This window comes from Cebus imitator, unplaced genomic scaffold, assembly GCF_001604975.1.
Source record: "Cebus imitator isolate Cc_AM_T3 unplaced genomic scaffold, Cebus_imitator-1.0 Scaffold100, whole genome shotgun sequence".
Classification (NCBI taxonomy): domain Eukaryota; kingdom Metazoa; phylum Chordata; class Mammalia; order Primates; family Cebidae; genus Cebus; species Cebus imitator.
In genome coordinates, this window is record NW_016107415.1 from 2,603,127 (window position 1) to 2,619,982 (window position 16,856).

Sequence of the window (16,856 nt, forward strand, 5' to 3'; positions counted from 1 at the left end):
AAAAAAAAAAAAAAAAAAAAGGAAGTACTTTAAACCCTTAACTCACAGTACTCCCCATAGTTGGTATGAGTATGAGTGAGAGGGAATTCATCTAGCTGCATATCCTGACAGTTATTCATTAAGTATATATAGGCAAGAGTCATCTGATTATATTCCTCCCTTATGAGCTGCAGATTTGGAAAACTAGAGTGGGTCCAAAGGGTTCATTCAAACAGACAGCAAAGATATTCTGGTACAGTTTAATAAAGACCAATAAACTTTCATCTGCCTGAAATTTTAAAATGTGGAACCCTCAACTAATGAAACTTTGTACACAGCTTTTGTTTATGTTGTTTGTATATGCCTTATTATATTAGTGTCTAACAAATTCCAAGTAGTTAACTTTTGAATTTTTTTTTTTTGAAAAATAAATAATGACCAAGATACAGAAGTAGAAAAGTACTATGTGATCCTTCTTGGCATAATAGTGTCTGGGTACCAACAAAGCAATATCCATGACAACAGATACAAAATATCTTCATAATAACTAAGGACTTTCTAAACTTATATTCTTTAAAAAGCTACACTGAAGATCTAAGGCAAATCAATTGCATATGAGTCAGGAGGAGAAACCACTGTGTAAATCAAAAGCAATTACTTAGACAACTAGGAGAGGGCAGAAGCCATGAACTACTCAATTGGGATAGAATCATTGCCAAATATATCTGCACATTCAAGCATTTAAATCCGCTTAAAGTAATTTTGAAATTCAAACTTACTGTTCGCTGGCTTGCTAATCATATTTCAAAAACAATGAAACAATGGCATCATATTTTTGTAATGATATATATTCTTTAATTGACACAGATGGCTGTTCTTATATTCCACAGAAAATACATTTCCTAATTATGGAGCCTGGGAGATAAAAGTATTAGCTTAATCTCCAGCCCTTTTAGTTATTTGAGCCAAAGCCACATGGAGTTTGTTACAGAGCTCAGTCACATTGGCACAATTGCTAATTGTTTCTTCCTAGGAGCTAAGAGCATATTCTGTGAGGATCCTAAAGTATATACGTATACTTATTGAAAATGCTCTCTTGGAATGAACTCACAACTTGATTTATGGAGGTTGGCCGACTCGTGTATGTAAGACCTGCTTGGGCTCTAGCTGCAGTAAAACATGTTTGTGGGACCAGTGGCCTGGCTTTCCAATCGGAGCTTTGTTGCTGTGACTGATGCTGTGGAGATTCAAACCACACACAAACCTGCTGAAGAGACGGAAATTTATCTTGAGCTTGAGTAGGGTTCATGGGAATCTAAAAATAGGAACTGCTTATTATACAGCTGGGCCTCATAGGGCCCTACCTGGAAATTTTAAGTGAAAGCAATCTGTCAACAACTGGATGATTTCTCTACTATAAGAATAGCCAATATTTACAGAGCTCTTAGCCTATGCCAGACACTTCATATGTGTGTGTGTGTAGTATGGGTATTCATTTGCATTCTTACCACATTATGACTAAGATACTCTCATCTTCCTTTATATATGGATGAGAAAACTGGTTCTTAGAGTAGCAGAGAGACTTACCAAGGCCACAGGTTGACAATTACTAGAACAGAGATTCAGGTGCAGGTAGAGTGCTCCCAAGGCCCACACACTTAACCACTGCAATGTTTTGTGTCCAGCAGAGAGCTTGCCCCATTCTCTTCTCTGTGCAGAGCACTTGATGTTTGAGCATAAGATGGAATTAAAACCCATTTACCAAAGCAAAAGTATGGGTATCAGACCTGATTTTATTAAATCAATTCTAGGATGGCAGGATGATATCTCCAGTTACAGGAAAAAATATTATGTCCTCATGTCTAACCTGTACTGTTTCTCCAAATGAGCTGGTGGCAAGCTAACCAGGACAGGGTGAATAGATGTTTGCAGAGAAGAGAGGAAATGTTGAGGTAGCAAAGGTCCACTAGTCATAGATTTATTTGTGATTTTTTTTTTGCACTTGTTTTGCCAGAGACAAGAATAAAAAGAAATGATTTATGTGAAATTCAAGAAAAACAGTTGACATGTGATTGCCTCATCTGTCCATAGCAAATAGTTGCACCCCATCCTTCCTACTAAAGCCTCATTCATCACTTTTGTATTCCATTATATCATTAGGTACTTTTTCTGCATGGCGTCTAACTTTTCTCCTTTAATGTCTTAGTATGGCAATTACATTCCTAAATATTCTAATGTTGAACCATTCTTGAATTCATGGGAAAAAAACCTACTTGGTCATAATGACTGTATATATGGGTATGTAGAGTCATATGTATACACACACAACATATATGTATATACTTCTTTATACATACACATGTACACATTTAACATGTGTTACACACATATGTACTTTTTAAATACTTTGATATATTTTACTTGATATTTAAGGTGATTGCATCTGTGTTAATATATGGAATTACATTTTCCTTGCCTTTCTTTCCCTTTCTCTCTCTGTCTTCCCTCTCTTCTCACTGTGACATGTATCTCTTAGACAAGAAGTAGGCAGAGTTGATTCTATATAAAGTGACGGAAATAATTTAAGGTTTTAGTCCACTTTGAAAAATCAAAGTTATTAGATAGGTACTTAACCCACAGCCATTTAAAAAGGTAAAAATCATTTTTAGTTTGCAGGCACTATTAAAACAAATGGCAGTCTGAATTTGGCCTATGGGCCATAGTTTGCTAATCCATGTCCTAGGGTCCTAAGATATAGGGCCATTCCATTGGTTAGAAAAAATTAATTTATTCCAGCCAAGTGAAGGCTCATTTGCCAAGTTTGGCATCTATGGTGGCAGATACCTCATTTTGTTGATGTGAAGCATTTCCATCTGAAATTCTGTTTTTTTATTTTTTCTTTTTCCATTTGTGTGATTTGTAATTTGAAATGTATTTCTAATGGGGAAAAATACTCTTGAGGTTGGAGCTGCCTTTCAGGAAGAAAGCTTCTGGGGTGATTTTTGACAGCCAACAATAGACGGTAGCCTCCTGGAGTATCCAAGGGTGACTGGCCACAAGAGGTTTCGCAAGAGTTCATCCCGCTTCACTGTTTCTGCCAGGAAGTGGGGGTGTGAACAGGCCTGAACAAAGACACCTAGTGAACAGGTCAGGAATCCAGTGGGAGGGTGTGGATGGTCTGAGATGAATCTAGTACCTGCCTAGAGCATGTAAGTGCAGATGGACTAATGGACACGTGTCATTCTTTCTTTTCATTCCTGTCCTACCATTATTAATCTAACTTCTGTGATTTTTAACTTCTTCCTCTACTGTTTTCAGATTCTTTGAAGCATGGTCTCACTCCATGCACGAAAATGTAAATAGACTTTTTTAGCAGCAGATAATTTTAATATGCTGGACTTTCCTGAAGTCTTCATACTACCCATGAAGACCCGGGATGTATTATCCAAAGTAGGGAATGACCAGATGACAGTCACACAGAGAAGAGCCATTGCAGGATGAGCTTGAAAGTTTACTCTTACTAGATGATCATGTAAAACAAAAATAACATTCCAAGCCCCCAACCATCTGAATGGACCCCTCCTCCTGGTCCAGGGCATTCCAAAGCTAACCTGAAAAACTAGTTCATACCATGATGGGAGGCAGGAGCCAGACATGCCTCATTATACTTTTCTGCCTTTTGGAATTACTGATAGAATAGACTCTTTAAGTCTGATAAGAGACATGTACAATCTATTTTCTCTGAAGCCTGCTACCTGGAGGCTTCATCTGAATGATAAAACTTTGGTCTCCACAACCCCTTAAAATAACCCAGATAGTCCTTTCTATTGATAATAACTCTTTCAATCAATTACAATGAGAAAATCTTTAAATCCACCTATAACTTGGAAGCCCCAGCTTCCACATCTCCTGCCTTTCCAGACCGAACCAATGTACATCTTACATGTATTGACTGATGCCTTATGTATCCCTAAAATGTATAAAGCCAAGTTACAGCCTGGCCACCATGGGCACATGTTCTCAGGATCTTCTGAGGGCTGTTTCATGAACCATTGGTCATTCATATTTGGCTCAGAATAAATCTCTTCAAGTATTTTGCAGTTTGACTCTTTTTGTGAACAATTGCATTTGACTACCAGACATCTGAGAAACTTTGGAGACCTCAAAGAATCTTAGAGATCTTCTAGCTCAGAAGCTTTTAAGGCTTTTGTATGAAGAATACAGATCCCTCTGAGATTCTGAGGAAAAAGAAGGACTCTCTTTCCCCTACAGACATACAGACATATAACATACACTCAAACACATTACATACAAACTCAGTTTCATCGGCTCCCTGTGAACCACCACTATGGTATCTAAGAATGCCTGATCTGCTCTAATCCCCCAAATGGCCTAAGACGCTTAGGACATTAGCTAAGCAAGCAATCCTTTCTCTTATTTCAGATAAGAAGACAATGCTGTCTCATTATAAATTATGTTCAATTTCTGCACTTACTATTTAAACAAGTGGCTTTCTACTTCATAAAATTCATGCAACTTATACTTTGCTGTTATTTAACTCAAATTTTTATTTGTAAATATAATGAAGCATCCACTATACAGTTTCAAGAGAGACAATTTAAAGGTAGAATTTTCTTTAAGTGCTGACTTATAAAAACGTTTAAAAATAGAAAAGTAATAAAGATATCCTAGCATTACAGGAAAAGGATCCCAATCCAGACTCCAAGAAAGGGTTTTTAGATCTCATGCCAGAAAGAATTTAGGGCAAGTCCATAGAGTAAAGTGAAAGCAAGTTTAACAGAAAAGTAAAAGAATAAAAGAATGGCAACTCCAGTTAGCCCTGAGGGCTGCTGGTTGCTCATTTTTATGATTATTTCTTTATGATATTCTAGACAAGTGGTGAATTATTCATGCCTCCTCTTTTTAGGCCAAATAGGGTAACTTCCTGATGTTGCCATGGCATTTGTAAACTGTCATGGTGCTGGTTAGAGTGTAGCAGTGAGGACTACCAGAGGTCACACTCGTCACCATCTTTGTTTTGGTGGGTCTTAGCTGGCTTCTTTACAGCATCCTGTTTTATCAGCAAGGTCTTTAGACCTGTATCTTGTGCTGACTTCCTATCTTTTCCTGTGACTTAGAATGCTTTAACTGTCTGGGAATGCAGCCCAGTAGGTTTCAGCCTTATTTTACCCAGCTCCTATTCAAGATGGAGTTGCTGTAGTTCAAACGCCTCTGACATTAGGAGCTTCAGTCTATAGCCCATTTGCAAAAACAGTACACGTCATGCTTGTATGAGATGTTGCTAATTAATGGTTTCTTAAATACCATTGATTTTTATTTTTCACTTTTTGAAAGATCAAAAGTATTTGGTAGCTGCTTTATGTAAAACTATCTGAACTGAAACTAAACAAATAAAAAATGTAGCAGCTTTCTACAGAAATTCAAATTTAAGGAAACTCTGGGACAATTATATGCAAAACTGATTATAATTTATAACTGTGTGTGCGTAAAATAACTGTTTTGAAATGGCTTCATTTCAAAGCAAAACACACAAGTAGTTAGTCCAAAATCATACATTTCTCAAATTATGAGATCCAGAGAAGCTGAAAAACCCAATTTAAACAATTTAAACTCTACATAAGAACTGTGAAATACTTTCTCTTCTTTATTGTTTACTCAATAATATTTTAAGGGAATCTAAAAATAATCAGAACTAGCTCACCAAATCCTTTTCCTTTTACACCTACTCTATTTAGTTTAAATGGAAAAGCCTGAGATTTCACATTGTACATGGATTCGTAGTGCTTGAAGTGAAATAATATGTTCTGGTTTAGTGGCATTTATTGCTTATCAAATCTTTAAGGGATATGTTTACCATATTTATGTTTAATTTTATATATAATATGAAAATAAGCAACCTTTGGAAGAGTTAGCCAACTTAAAGTGCTATTGCTTGCCTTCTTTTAATTAATTAATTTTTTTTTTGAGATAGATGTTTGCTCTTTTTGCCCAGGCTGGAGTTCAATGGCACCATCTCAGCTCACTGCAACCTCTGCCTCCTGGATTCAAGTGATTCTCGTGACTTAGCCTCCCAAGTAGCTGGGATTATAGGCGCACACCACCATGCCTGACTAATTTTTGTATTTTTAGTAGATATAGGGTTTTATTATGTTGGCCAGGCTGGCCTTGAACTCCTGACCTCAAGTGATCCGCCAGCCTCCACCTCCCAGAGTGCTGGGATTACAGGCGTGAGCCACCGCCCCCTCCACCTGCTTGCCTTTTTTTAGATGTGCTCTCAACTTCAAGATTTTCTGTACCATTTAACTTTGAAGAAGATAAATTTTCCTCTCTTCCCCCACAAATGCAGCGTGGTGATACTGGCTGTCTTCCTGCCTGGGCAGGATGCCTAAGTACTTAATTGTTCAGTCTCTAGGCAGGAATCACTTTGCCCAACAATGAAATGCAACTGCCTCTAGGGGAGAATGCAGCAGCTGTTGAGCCGCAAAAGCTCTACTACTGGTCAGTTTGGGGCCTGGCAAGGGGATGAGCACAAATCCATTTCCAGGAAAGGGAAGAAATTGACAGTCAATGGATTTTTTTAGTTTTTGCAAATTGGCCCTGCCCCGTTAATATTCTCATTTAGTCCGTGTCATCTCTTTCATAACTGTACTATGTTTTCTTCCTTCTTTCTTGACAAAGTTAGGGGTTGTTTGTTTGTTTGTTTGTTTTATTCTTTTTTTTTGTCTTCTGCCAGTTTCCCTCCCGCTTTCTAGTTAATTCCCCTGATTATCAGCAATTGTGCTCAGTAATTTTTGGCTTCAAGTCAACTCTCAACCAGAGTTGTCTCTTGAATATTTAGAATGAATGTTGACATTTTATGTCCCTCTGTGTGTGCATGCTGATGGAGGTTCTTTAACATGCTGTGGAAGAATGAGTGGCTTATAGAAATCATAGGTCTGCCAGGGGCTGGAAACCCTGTGCCAGTGGTGGCCAGGGACAGAATCGGAGGCTTAGAGAATTTCCTAGTTAATTAGATTTGGTCACATGACTTTTCTGACTCAGCCAATTGCAAGAAATAATACACGCATTATCAGGCCAGAGGCCTCCTTCTAGTATACCTAGTTAGTGGAAGTAAAATCTTTACTAGGAATATGACTGCAGGGCCATCATCAACCCACATCTTTTCCAGAGATCCCTCTTACGCTTTCCCAATGTAAATTTATTTCTCTCTTTTCTGAACTTCTCTGGACTTCTGTTATTCTTTATACTTGGAAACTCATCACACACAATAGTGTGGATTCCTTTTGTTAGATTCTGCAGAGGAATCTTGAGTGGGAAGAGTGGCTTACCTTCTTATCCCTTAATTTTCACTTAATCATTTTTTTTCCCTACCATGTTCATCTCCAGTGCTTCTCATCTCTCTATTATGTTTCTCCATGTCTTCCCTGCCAACATGTACCTTCTCAAAACACACACACACACACACACACACACACACACACACACACACGGCTTATCTCAATACATTTCATAGAATTTGTTCATTTTTCCAACTGGATTGTAAGGAGGGTTTCTTAACTTTCACAGATCTATCACATTAAATTGCCTACAGTTGTTACTAAAAACTCTTGAGTTATATATGGAATAATTCATTCAACATTTATTGAGCCTTACTTTGTGCATTTCACAGCAACTTCTTGCCAAGAAGAAACCTATGTATTTTAAAGTCATAGTGTTAAACAACTGTATTTTAGCTTTATGATTAAATTAAAAAATGGGAATTAAGTTTTTCTTCTGCTTATATTGAAATAAGTGACTGGAATAGATCAGGGTTTATGTGAACAAGAATCTCACCTAGCAAACAGCAGGCTGATGATTGACAGCACCATCACCCTCTCCCTGTTCCTTAAACCCCCCTTCCAGTGATCATATCTTAGGACAAGACACTTATTCAGAACCAAAACTGGCTTTATGCTAACTCTTAATATTCCACAGGCTTGTTTTGGTTAAATACCTGCATATTCAAATGCCTCTAAGTAAGGTTGGTGTATTCCCCAACCCTAAAGGCTGTGGTTTCCCTGGGCACAGTGACGACGACAGGAACTTCTCTGGTAACACTTAGCCTGCAGAATCAGCTCTACCCTGGTGACTCTTGCATTTAAATCTTTGCCTGTATCTTTGCTGAGAACTATAGACTCACATACCCAACTGCCTACTAGATAGCTCTGTTGAGATGTCATATCAAACTTAAGAAGTTCAAAGCAAAATTCTGGTTTTTTCTCTCCAGACCTGCTCTTGCCCCAGTTTTCCGTATATCAGTTCTAATTTCTCAGGTTGTATTTAGAGTCATACTCACCTCCTCTCTCTAATAACCCTCATCTCTTCTATCTTCAAACTCTTGGCTCTACCTTCAATATATACGCAGAATTAATATGTAGAATGTAATGTATTCAATTGATGGCATATTATTTAGCAGGGAATTATATATACACACACACATATTAACATTATGGATGATGCTTATAAATGTAATGTTGAAAAAAGCAGTGAAACACAAATATACAACCTATGTTTTTATCTATATAAAGGAAAAAAAAACAGGTGAAACTTAACATATGCTATTAGAAGTCAGGTTGCCTCTGATGCTTAGTGACTGAGAGGCACTGTATGGGAGCTTCCAGATGTTTGCTTGGTCAAATTTAATCAAGCTATGTATTGATGGTATGTGTACTTTTTTTGTATACGATACCTCTGTAAAAGTAATATGGACATGCCTTGCTACCTCTCTGATCCAAATAACACCGTCTCTTAACCGGATCCTGGTGATGGCCTCCTATTTGCTACTCTTTCTGCCATCATACTCTCCTCAGTGTGTATCCAGAGTGATCTTCTAATATGTAACTCGGTTTGTGCCACTTCTGTTCAGAAGCTGCCAAGGACTTCCCATCTTTTGCAGGGTAGAAGCCAGAGACCTTACAGGCCCCACCTGTTCTGTACTGTGCTCAGTTCTCTGGATTCACTTCCTCTTACTCACGTCCTTTCTTTCTGGGTTCCGGCCACACTGACCACACAGTTCATTGTTGCCAACCGTCTTTCACCCTCAGGATCTATTTCTATTGTCTTATGACCCTAACTTAAGTGCTCTATCCCTAAATGCATTTAGGGTTCGCTCCCTTGGTCCATCTGATCTCTGCTCTAGTTTTTTTCATACTAGCAAGGCCTCCTATGACTATCCTGTATGAAATAGCTCCTTTGCTGTTCTCACCCATGTGAACATACTTTGTTTTTTACACAGGAAAATGATTCTATGAAAATCTGTATTTCTAATTTGTTATTATCTGTTATGTTTCTATCTTTTCCAGAATATAGAATCCACAAGGGCAGGGATATTTAGTGTGTGTTTGCTTGGTGCCTTTCTTTTTGTATTTTCAGTGCCTAGAGAAGTGCCTTACACATAGCTGGACCTTAGTAAATATTTGTTGAATAAATAAAAACAACTGGGAAATAGGTACTCCATTGCAATTGAGTAAATGGGCAAGGACTACAGTCCTTACTAGATCCTATGACATGATATTTCTAACTTTGTAAGTAAAAAAGAAAAAAAACCTTAAAAATAGCCACTTGCATGATATTGTTTGTGTGCTCTTTGCAATTGCTACATACAAATGCTAACAAAAGGGAAAACTCAGCTAAGTGGTTCTAAATCAAGGGAAGAAGGAGGTGGGCAAGGGAGAAGATCCCAATCTCCTGTTAAGGGTGTAACTTGCGTATTCCATAGGGAAACACATTGTTATTGACTGGAAGGCATCTTATTCCATTTCCCGTATTGAAACTGTTTGTAAAACACTAACAAGTGCTTCGGTGTTATTTAATATTCATGGAAAGCAGATGACCATGTTAACATGAAATGATATTTAAATAGAAAAGCAGAACAAAGAATAGTAAGTAGACATGGATTATGTTCTTTTTATTTTATTCATCTAAATTAATAAAGGTGGAAAGAATAATTTAATTAGAATGTAAGTTTCATTTTTGACTCAAAATGCAGAGCATCAGCTGATAAATTTTCCTCTATAGTAAGTTCCCCTTACTCCCCAAAGTTATGTATGTACCATAAAATGTAAGGTAATGGATTAAACACACCCCACTTTACTATTGAAATACACATCTTATTTTTACCTCAATAATAAATGAATTAAGAATTTTTTTTTTTCTTTTTGGAATGTGTTGGGGGAATAGGCAGTCTTTCCAGAAGAGTGGGCAGAGGTGAAACTAGTTACCACACTTTAACTATAATGATAGTAGACTCTCCTCAGGTACCTTAGAATACACTAAGACATTCAGTTAAGATGTACCTGTCTTTACACAAAACACTAGAGAACTTCCTAGAGGAGTGCAATCGTATAGCTATTTGTGATGCTTACGAATATGTCATTCAGCAACACTTTGTCATAACTACCCCCCAAGCTGCTGCTTTTTGCCTCATCTCCCATTGTTTAACAAATTTAATTTCACAGGATTTCTCAACCTAACAACTCATTGTCACCAAATAAATATAATCATCCCTGTCTCTGAACTGTTTATCCATCTGGGGACTTCACTTTGCTTCTCTCTTACTTTAAATGCCCATTTTTCTCTTCAGGACATTGAATCATCTGTCAAATCCAATCCCTCAACTTGCCTTGGCATTATCTCCCCTGTAACTTACTCATTCCTGCTTCTGTGTTCTTTACCCTTATTGAAAATTCATTTTGATTACTTTTAAAAAATTGTGTCCAAAACCAGTAAGATGACCTCTTTGAAACAGGCTCTAAGTCATCCTAACTTCAAAGTAATCCCTGCCTTTCTTTGTATTGCTATGATTTTAAAAATAAATTATATTATTGTACACTGTATTTTCTTCATTTGCTTTTGTTTTTATATACCCATAGCTTTTTTGAACTTACTATTCTAGCAGCTTTATAAAAAATTGAGACCATGTGATCTGATCCTTACAGTATTAAAGTGCCATATATTTAAGGGGAGCCCAGTGAGTCAGCTGAGACTTTTTGTATATGATGCAGGAGACATGGGTGGTAGTACTGAAGATGAGCTTAACAGGATTGTTTGTATTATCCATAAAAGATGAAGTAATCAAGTTGGTTAATTTTTAAAAAGTCAGAGTGATTATCATTGCATTTGTTTCCTATTGCTACTGCATCATATCGCTACCCACTTACTGGCTTAAACAAACACTAATTTATTATCGTGTAGTTCTGAAAGTCAGAAGTTTAAAATCAGTTTCACAGCCTAAAGTCAAGATGATGGCAGGTTGGTTCCTTCTGGGCTGTGTTGGGGAGAATTTGTTTCCTTGCCTTCTCCAGCTTTTAGAGGTCACTGCGCTCCTTGTTTCGTGTTCCCTTCACTCCTACCTCTGCCACCATCGTCACGTAGCCTCTTATCTGTTGACCCTCTTGCCTCTGTCTTAGAAAGGCCTTTCCAATTACATTGGACCCACCTAGGCAATCCTGAAAATCTTCCCCCTTTCCAGACCTATAGTTTAACCATGTGGGCATGGTGCCTTTTGTTATATAAGGTAACATATTCTCAGGTAACAGGGACTAGAACATGGACATTTCTGAGGAGGAGCATTATTTTGACTCTCACAATCCGTACTAGTGCCGATCTCACTCACTTAGATAAACGTGAAAGATGTTACCCTGGGTGCACTAGAGGGCATGTCCGACATGTGGATTTTATTCCTATTGCATGCTACTGCAGGCAGGTAGCTTCAGATCCTCTCTTTTGGTCCAAGGAGTTTGGAAACTCTATCTGTTAGGCAATGGTAAACTCTTGGTGCTTTCCAAGCAGGTAAAGAACCTGCTCAGTTCTATATTTTAGAAAAATAACTGGTGGCAGAATGAGGTGGATGGGAGCTCAGACTCGCATGGAAAGCCTAAACCCAGAAAGAATGCCAATGGAATTGGAGTGCAGGCAGATGTTTCAGAGACATTCCAGAGAGGATAAGTTCTGTGCGGACTTGAAAGTGTTTGTAGAGAGGTAAGAATATAGAGGATACCTTTTAAAGTGTTTAGCTTAGGTGGCAATATAAGAAATGACAACATGAATCAGTTTGAATATATTTAGCTATAAATATCTATGAGAAATGCCTCTGTCAGCTTCAGAATCAGAAGTTGGCAGTCAAGTTGCAGAAAACATACTGCACTCAGATTTACAAATATGTATTTCAGACTTAACTGAAGCTTAAGGGACACCTGCTTCCATGAGAGGACGCCAGAGTGGTTGCGTGCATGTATACATGCATGTCCACATGCATACGTGTGTACCTACAAACACACATACATATCTGGAGCATATATATATACAAGCACATACATACATGCACGCAATTTACTGACCTTAGCGACTAGAGCATGATAGCATAAATCATCGAAACTTCTAGATATCAGTGCTCTTTTGAATACAGACATTGCTTACATTTCAGTCTGTGCAGGCTCAAGCTCATTTTATAATCTTGTTTTGCATACATTTCATACTTAGTCTCATCTAAATATAAAAGAAACACAAAGTGATTTAAAAAAATAAATCCTTCAATACAAAGTCGAGAAGTTTTTTCTTGCTCTCAAAGACTTTAATGTCTAATGGTAAGATAAACACATGAAATAATGATACACCATATCGGCCGATAAAAAATAGTAATCGCTAATATTTACTAAGATTAAACCTTATGAGCTCAGCACTGCTGAGCCTTTTAAATGCGTTAACTAATTAAATGTTACAATCATTATATAAGGTGGATGTTGTGTATAAAGTACACAGCAGAGAAAAGGGTAGCAGTTTTATTCTAGTCACGAGTCAAACCTGTGTGAGTCAGGGAAATGTTCCTTGAGGAGCTAGCCCTTGAAATGAGACTTCATGGATCAGGTTTTACAGGTCTATAAATGTGAAAGGCTATCAAAAGAAGAACAACATTGGGAAAAGCTGAGAGATTTGAGAAGGAACAATGTGTCGGGGAATGATGAGGGGGCCAGATTTGAAAGTGCCAGAGGGAGAATGGCAACAGATGAGGCTTGCCAGGAATGGGAAGGTCAGATTGTAAAGGACATTGTGACCATAGTCAAAAGAGTTTATTTTGTATGTTTTGGTTTATGGGAAGACAAATGACTTTGAGCAGGACGGTGAGCCAATTCGATTTGCATGTGAGCTGAGCTTTTATTGCAGAGGGAAAAATGCATCCCTGGGGGATTGGGGAGAGGTGAGGAAGCCAGGAATCACAGTAAACACTCAGGGGTCTATCTCAATGGTCTAGGTTAAAAATGATGAAAATTGCATCTTCTGTGGTAGGACAAAGGACAAACACGTGGCACATTTTAATGGTGGAGGTGAGAGTATGTGGTGAGTGGAAATGGGAATGGAAGGAAACTGGGAAATAGAGGATGGTGTCCAGGGGCCCCTCGTCAAGACTGGGATGGTGAGAGGAGAGACAAGACTTCTGGGAAGATGGGGTAGTAATATGTGGATATGTTCCATTTGACATGCTTCCTGGCTATCTAGGGAGAGGCCTCAATATGCACTTGGCTGTATGGATCTGAAACTCAAGACATATTTGGCCTAGACATGCAGATTTGGCAATCTGTGATAAGAGTGGAAATTAATCTTCTGGGAGACACTCAGCCATTTAGGAAAAACAGATCATATGAATAGAGAAAAATGCCAAAAAGGAGTACCTCAGGGAATACTTACATTTGGAAATATACTTCTAGAACAAATGAGAATCACAGATAGTGATGGTGTAGTCAGCAGTACATCAGTAGTAGCTGAAATCATAATAGTGGATGCAATATCTTAGGTAAAATGTGTAGAAGCAGAGCAGTAAGTAAAAAGATATAAATGAAACCCTGGGGAAGAGGAAAAGAGGAATTTTAGCTAGGAACTGTGTAAGAGCCGTTAGGAAAATTACCAAGCCAAACGGTGTCAGAGAAACCAGTGAAAGGGAAAGAAACTAGAGAGAGGGAGGAGTGAGCAATGTCAAAGGACACAGAAAGGGTGAGTGTGGTAATACTGAAAATCGCTCTTTGACAATTAAGAGAGTAACAATTAAGTGGTAACCTTTGTGAGAGTGATTTGGATACGGTGGTGAGGGTAAAATGCCAAAAAGAGTGTACCAGTAAATGGGATTTGAAGGCTTTATACTAATGAATTGAGGCATAATAATTGTTGATTAAATAAATGATCTTCTAAGATATTTTGAAACTTAACTTCAGTGTAATGTTAGAAATACAATGGGGTTGTGGCTTTTAAATGAAATTATTTAGGAATCAGATTGTAAGGCCAGAGAATAATTATTGGAACCAGGTAAATTGTACATAGAAGTATCAGTCAGCTACAAATAATGCCTTTCATCCATTCTCCTGCTGTTTTCTTCAGCTTCCAGTTTTGATTGAGTTTAAGTCTCCCCAATCCGACCATAGTTATGATGTCCTTTAATGCCCCTAGTATTGATCATTACTTAGACTTAGAACATGCATAAGATATAATAACCACTTTGACAAGCCATCAATATTAGGACCAACAACTATCTTCATCTGGCTTATTCCTTAGAAGTAGAAATTATGAACTATTTTGCAGATCATTTAGAACTTAGAGAATGTATATTAGCTAGAGCTGATTAATTAATCATTTTGTAACTTTATTTCCTAGAGTTGAATGAGTCATTTGTTTTGAATTAGTACAAACCTACATGTATTAAACTTTGATTCATGGCTTACAAAGTATGAATAGTCTGAGCACAGGTATAAAATTAGTCCAGGACAATTATTGGTTGTTTCAAAAACTATGTAAATAATATGATTAGCTTCTACATGAATTAACAGATGTTAAAAAAAAGGTCATCCAAGATCTGTTCAGTGGTTGTCACTGAGTGTTGAAATATTAACAGAGTAGGAGATGGGTATTTGAGCTGTGGGGCTAAATAAGAATCTCATGAGACCCCTGAAGCCCTAAAGATGAAACCAGTTTGTTTTTCCCATTTCTCTCCCAGACATGCCTCAACCAATCCTTTTTACCTCTCCTTTCATCCTTCCAATGCTGAAAGATTTTAAAATAAAGAACTGGCTTTACCTATAAAGACATGTAAACAATAATAGTGGGTCAGGATAATGTATTGAGATAATGTTTGTTTTATTCTGCCTGCATCTTCTCTTATCTTAATTACAAAAAAGTAATTAAGCCTCTGTGTGTTATTGCTTCAGGGATACCCTTAGTTACGTAGGATTTTATTTTATGAAAACATATACTCCTTGAAAGAATCATGCTAGTGGAGAGAAGAAAATGGGGGAGAATATTACTTTTGAGATGAGAGGAAGTAGAAAGAAGTAGGAGTATTCTCCAAGATTGGGAAGTAGACGGAGGACTGGGTGTTCCACGAAGACCAAACCCATGGCTGTGCTCTAGCAGGATCACAAAGGAGACATCCTCCAGGTACTACCAGGGCCTCCAGTTTCTCAGCATTTGGAATAATTCAAGCCCAGGTGCAGCAAGGGATCACATGTAATTTGGACAGTGAGCTGTCATTCTCAACCATCTACCATAATCTCTTCCTTAGGTACAGTAAAGACACCTGTATTATTTGTTGCTCTCTGGAGAAGGACAAGTGGCCTCCTGAATTCACAGTTGAATTTCTTAAGAGTCAGATGTAAATAAAATTAAATAATGTGACATTTTTATACAATGCAGTTGTAGATGCAAATACCAACTAGTATAATTCTTCCATTAAAAAATAGATTTTGAGTTCTAGTTGGTCCTGTTCTTTCTCAGCTCTGGAAATATAGCCTTGTGTGTAACTGGTATATTCTCTACTGTCAGAGGTCTTGTGTTAGATACAGTTCTCCATGGGTATCACATTTCTGCACATCATGTGAGCAGGGGCTCTGGGTACTCTTTGTACATGACGAGCTTTTCAAGGTTGTTTGCATAGTAAACAGCCTTGGAAATAAAGATAATGTCTGCCTCTGGAGCAGAGGACAGACATGTTTGCTATTCATAAAAGACTGTGTTTCTCTAAGCTCACAGTTCCTTTCCTGTAAAAGATTACTGTGGGTACCAGCATCCACCTGTGCTCAGCCTTCACCTTGTTGCCCCACAAAATGGTGGCAAGCTGTCTTTTTTTTCTTGCAATGTAACATCTTAGACCCTGTGGCATGCTGGATAAAAGATGGTCTTGTGCTTGGATGCACTCTTACAAGTTCTTTCTTATTTTACCTGCCACACTGCTTGGTACTGGTTTATTCCAATGAGTTGCCACTACCTTTTTTTTTGAGAGAAAAAAATTAGGCTTGTGAAGTTTGGAAATACTGAAGAGATCTCAGACTTTAGGATCATAATTATTGTCCTACGTTGAATATTTCATGATTTTGTGATACTAGAAAAATCACTTACCATTATTCCCTCAGTTTCTAATCAGTAAAACAGAGATGAGGATACTCATGACATTGTCACTTGTGAGTACTGAGCAAAATGGCAAATTTCTGAAATCCAAAGAACCTTATCAATGATAAAAAACATATGTATGCAAATGTACTTATTTCTATAATATCTATACTGAACAATACCTTGTAATTTTATGTCACTTATTACATAATACAGATTCACTGGTTCTTGTACTACATTTATTCTTCTGCTTAACAGAAATCAGCAGAGCATTCACTCAGGGCTAAGCTGACTCAATATTTTTTCCAGTACATAGAGAGAATTTTGGGTATGCGTTTGGTATGATGCCAATTCAGAGAACATGGACCTAAATGGAATATGTCCACTGAGCAGCATGGTGACGTTGAAATGGAAGGCAATGAAGGAGAAAGAGGAGCCTTGTGTTAAGA

At 37.7% G+C, this 16,856-nt stretch overlaps 1 protein-coding gene across 5 annotated transcripts in view; it reads left to right on the plus strand.

Moving 5' to 3' along the window:
- The window catches only part of CTNNA2 (catenin alpha 2), a 1,139,443-nt gene that overhangs the window by 270,330 nt on the left and 852,257 nt on the right, over positions 1-16,856 (plus strand). The window lies entirely within an intron of this gene.